This window comes from Carlito syrichta, unplaced genomic scaffold (genome assembly GCF_000164805.1).
Source record: "Carlito syrichta isolate Samal-C Ts95f unplaced genomic scaffold, Tarsius_syrichta-2.0.1 Scaffold307170, whole genome shotgun sequence".
In the NCBI taxonomy this organism is placed as follows: Eukaryota; Metazoa; Chordata; class Mammalia; order Primates; family Tarsiidae; genus Carlito; species Carlito syrichta.
The window spans coordinates 532,820-538,754 of NW_007251266.1; positions in this window are offsets into that span (position 1 = coordinate 532,820).

A 5,935-nucleotide genomic window follows, 5' to 3' on the forward strand; every position below is an offset into this window, starting at 1 on the left:
TTCTTGGAGTCTCACTCTGTCACCCAGACTGGAGTGCAGTGGCTGCTCCTGACCACCGCAGCCTCGACCTCCTGGGCTCCAGCGATCCTTCCACCTCAGCCTTCTGAGTAGCCGGAATTACAGGCGCACGATGCCACGCCCAGCTAATTTTTTGATTTATTGTAGAGAGGAGGTCTCACCTGCCCAGGCAGGTCTCGAACCCTCGGACTCAGGCAATCCACTCACCTCAGCCTCCCAAAGGTGCGGGATTACAGGCTGAGCCACCGAGCCCAGCTATGGACCACATTTTTTTCATCCATTCCAGCTTCTATTTCTAAGAATCAGTTGTGTAAAGATTTTCAACTGCTGTTGGAAAATTTCTGTGCTAATGGCCCATAAAACATTGTATGTAACTGTAAGATATTGGAAATTACCTCAGTATCTAACTCTGGTAAAATAAATTATGTTGAATCAGTAGAATGAATTACTTGCAGCCAATAAATAATAAGAAAATGTATGTGAAAACATATCTTTTACTGAAGAAAAGCATGTTGAAAAATAATTCTAGTTACAATATCTTTTTTCCACAAATGATATATACATATGTGAATATATATGTGCATGTATAAATGTATGAGCCCATATGTTTTATAAGTGTAAGAAAAAAATATAAAATGGTGCATTGTAAACCATCAACCATTGGGTTTTAAGACTGAGTAACTCGGTTAGAGTCTTTCTCCTCCCTCCCTTCCTCTTTCCTTCCTTCTTCTCTCTCTCTCTCTCTCTCTCTCTCTCTCTCTCTCTCTCTCTCTCTCTCTTTCTTTCTTTCTTTCTTTTCGAGATAGGATTTTGCTCTGTCACCCAGACTGGGATGCAGTAGCGAAATTATAGCTGACTGCAGCCTCCAACTCCTGGGTTCAAGTGATCCTCCCACTTCAACCTCCTGAATAGCTAGTACTACAGGCATGTGCTCTATGCCTAGCTAATTTTTAAAAATTTTTGTAGTGATGAGTGCTTCACTGTGTTGTCCAGGCTGATCTTGAACTCCTAGGCTCACATGATTCTCTTGCCTAGGGTCTTCCAAAGTGTTGGGAATAAGGGCATGAGCTATTGCACCTGACCTTTATTGTTTCTTATCAATTTATTTTGTCATTTTAATGAGATTTACTAGCAATATTACTTCATATTTCATAGTGCAGAACAATATAGTATACCTATTGTTTTATATATCAAGAAAAAAATGTTTAAACTCATAAGTGGGAGTTAACCACCAGGTTTAAATGGGTATAAGGATGGGAACAACAGATACTAGGGATGCCGAAACGAGGAAGGGAAGGAAGAGTGTAATGATGAAAATACACCCATTGGTTTCCATGCTCATCACCAGGATGATGAGCTGAGTAAAAGCCCAAACTCACCATCAAGCAATATACCTATGTAACAAACCTGCACATGCACCCCTTGAATCTAAAAATTAAAAATAAATGCAGTTTCTATTTAAACATATAATGCCATATGAAGGAAGGAAATATTAATATATTATATATATATATTACATTGCATTTTTATACATTTTTTTTTTGGTCTGAAACAACATAGCCAGACAAATTGAACATATATATGTATATCCTACCCAAAAAACCCAAACATTTCAAAAACATTTAGCAATCTTTTGGGGGGGATAATATGTTAATTTAAATGATTATCTTTTCTTTGAACATTACTACCAAAATAGATTTTAATTTCTACCATTGTAGATCATTAAAAGTTCAGATTACACTATTTTGCCCATTTAACTTATTTTAGAGATTCTTTGACACTTCCTTCTCAACACAAAGTTTATAATAATCTATTTTAAAAATGTCACAGGAACAGAGTCAGCAAATCATGACTTTCCTGTTGTATGAATTCCACACATTTTATTGTTGTAATAATGGAAGTGACTGTAATTAAACAGTGACTAATTGTAGAAAGGACAGGCCTTCTTTGAAAATTAATGAGGTTTCAGCGAAACAAAATATTAAGGAAAATCAGAATTTGTTTTGCTTCAAATGTAATACAATTTTTAAATCGAACTTTCAAATATATATGATTATTTTTATTATTTAAGCATTGTTGTCCCACTAAAATATTTTTTCTATACATTAATTATCCTCCAGTGACTTTAGGATTGAGATCAAAACTCATTTTCTTTGATACAGCATTAAGTGCACTATTCAGAGGTAATGATGTGTTATACACTTGATTATTAATTTCATTTTTTAAATGAATAGGAAAAGTGGATATAAAGAGAATGCCCAAAAGTAGATATGAAGAGAATACCTCATTCCTGTGGAAATTTGATTCCTACGATTTTAAATCAGGGTTACCAGACAATCCAATTTTTCCCTAGAAAGGTTTAATTAGTTACATGTGTTGAAAAGTTTGACATACTTCCTAAATGCTTTTTATTTAAGACTATTTCATAATTAAATGTCATATTATAAAAGCTCTTCTTGCTTCTGCATTAACTTATTAATGGATATTGGATTAAAAATCATAAAACTTAATACTTACTGGTGAATATTTCTTGAATCTTGACTAATAAACAGTTGGCATATGGACATTCTTATTGAAATATAGGACGTTTTTACTGGTGAATACATTTTTCCATTTAAAAGTTTTTATGCTGATATAATATAATTGGTTCCATTAAGCCATTATAATATAAATTGCATTCCCCTAAGGTCATTTTAGCCTTTACACATGGTTAAAGGCTCTCATCAGTTATATGAAATTCAGTGCTGCCAATGAATTTTACTATTGAGTAGCCCAGCAGAGTGAATGACTGCCCAGCAGAGTGAATGACTGAACAGAAAAGAGAATAAGCAAAGCAATGATAAAAGTAGGCAGCACTTAAGTAGAGCTTACTACTAGCCACGCACTTTTACATTTGCCTCACCCATATTAATTTATGTAATTCTCATAATAATCTAGGAGGTTGATCCCATTGCTATTCCCTTATTAGAGTTGAAGAAATTGAGGCCCAGAGAGGTTAAGTAATTTAACCAATGTCATTCATGTAGCAAGGAATTAAGCTCGAATTTGAGCCCAGTTGTCCTGGCTCCTCAGGCCATGATCTAGCAGTTAAGCTACACTGCCTCTTTATGCAAATTGGTGTGGAGTAACTGAAATGAGTACTTGGAATCAAATGACGTATAAAGCTACAGACCCAGATGGACCCAAGATTTTATAACTTGAATTTGCTACCACAAATCAAACGGCCAGAACTTGGAAGATCTGGCTCTTCCATTTATTTAATACTTTAATAGACTACACCAGTAAATCTGATGTGGTTCCATCGTGCTGCCACACGTGTTAATTTCTAAAGAGGTGTAGTTGGTTGCTCCTAATCTTTTGCCAGACAATTAATGTAGAAGAGGATACATTTAATCATCAAATGCACTGATATATTTTTCATTTAAAATATCAACTCTGTCTTATGGAATGGAGTGCGTTCAGTGCAAATTTGTGACTGCTGCCTCTGGGTTCAAAAGGCCAGGTTGAAACAAAAGAAATATTACTTAAGTTGACTGCAGTTTATAAAACATATGAGGGAAAAGAATAAGAAAAAAAATGTTTTAAATGGTCAGAGAAGCCGGGCTTGGTGGCTCAGCCTGTAATCCCGCGCCTTTGGGAGGCTGAGGTGTGTGGATTGCCTGAGCCCGTGGGTTCGAGACCCGCCTGGGCAGGCAAGACCTCATCTCTACAACAAATCAAAAAATCAGCCGGGCGTGGTAGCACATGCCTGTAATTCCGGCTACTCGGAAGGCTGAGGCGGGAGGATCGCCAGAGCCCCACAGGTCGAGGCTGCAGTGGCCGGGAGCAGCCACGGCACTCCAGTCTGGGCAACAGAGTGAGACTCCAACTCAAAAAAAAAAAAAAATGGTCAGAGAGGCAAGTCAGTGGAGTGTAGCAATCCTGCAGGTCTGTTAAGAATAAAAACAGCCTGGCTCAGTGGCTCAGCCTGTAATCCAGCGCCTTGGGAGGCTGAGGTGAATGGATTGCCTGAGGCTGGGAGTTCGAGACCCTCTGGGCAATTTGGTGAGACCTCATCTCTACAATAAATCCAAAATTAGCCAGGCATGGTAGTGCGTGCCTGTAGTTCTGGCTACTCAGGAGGCTGAGGCGGAAGGATCGCCGGAGCCCAGCAGGTCGAGGGAGTAGCCCCTGCACTCCCATCTGGGTGACAGAGTGAGACTACAACTAAAATAAACAAACAAACAAATAAATAAATAAATAAATAAATAGGGGTGCAGTGGTGCACAACTGTAGTCCCCAGCTACTTGGGAGGCTGAGGTAGGAGGATCTCTTAAGTCCAGGAGTTTGAATTTAGCTTGGACAACATAGGGAGACCCCACCTCAAAAAAAAAATGAAAACATGAAAATTACTAGTAAATAATCCATAAGGCACTATTACTCTGCTTAAAAACTTAGCATTACCTTAGTTGTATCTTCCTCTAATCTCCCTACTCTGATGTCAGAGCCATCAGGAAGCCCTGAGGTTCACTTCCAGAATCACATTAGACATGCCACGTCTCCCATTTCCATCACCCAAGCCCTCTAGTCCAACTTGCGATCCTTGCTGCCCTAGAGCACAGACTTGGCCCCTGCTCCGTGCCCATTTCCATGGTTTTCACTCTTGCACTCCCCCCAAATCTTCCTTCATGACACACACCCAGAGGAACTCCAACTACTCTATAAAAAAGATACCTGCACACACATATTTATCTCAGCATTATTCGCAATAGCAAAAACATGAAACCAACCGTGCTGCTCATCAAAGATGGACTGGATAAAGAAAATGTAGTACATATACATGATGGAATATTACACAGCCATAAAGGAAAACAAAATTATGGACTTCACAGCAACTTGGATGGATTAGAGTCTATAATACTTAGTGATCTAGTACAGAAACAAAGATCTGAGAATTACATATTCTCACTCATATGCAGATCCTGAACATTGTTTATAATACTCTAAGAAAGGTTTTGGCAGTAATGGGACACTGCCAGGGGAGAAGGGGGGCGCATAACATCAATAAGGGTACCTACACTTTACCTGAATGATGATCACTTATGTACCTAACCCTGAATTGTACCCCACATCGTTAAAGTAAAAAATAAAACAATAAAAAGGAAGAAATTAGATCAATATCACCCACCCGCTTAAAGTCCTGAAATTTCAGTGAAAATAGGAAAGATTCATGCATTCCCACAAACCTTAGAATAAAATTTAAATTTCTTATGAAGTCCAAAAACTCTAAATAATCTTGCCTTTCTCTAACTTCATCTCATCTCCGCCCCCTCCTCTCCTCTACCATGTTTATTTATTTCCGATTATGTTATTTTCCCCTCAGTTCTCCCAATAGCTCACACTCACTCTATTGACTTGGCATTTTTCTTTCCCTTCTGTCTTCAATGTTTTTCCCAACTCCTTCAAATGTCTGGCTCAGGCTCAGGTGTCAATTTACTTCCACTTTCTAGAGAAACCTTTGCTGACCAACTATTTAAGACAGGGCTCTTCAATTATTTTGCATCACATTGCCCTGTTTATTTTCTTCACAACAGTTGCTACAGTCTAAACGGTCTTGCTTACTTATCTGACAATGCTTGTATTTTCTCTTCCACCTAGACTGTAAGATTGTCAGAGTAGAGATCCACACTGCCTCATTTGAACTGCTCACCCTATGTTGAGTGAAATACCTGGTCTATAGTAGGAAAGTGGCAAATGTCTGTTGCGGGAACAAAACTGATGGTAAATAGAGCTGCAACAAACATATGTGTGCAGGTATCTATTTTATAGAATTATTTATTTATTTATTTATTTATTTATTTATTTATTTATTTATTTATTGAGTTGGAGTCTCACTCTGTTGCCCAGACTGGAGTGCAGTGGTGGCTCCCGGCCACCG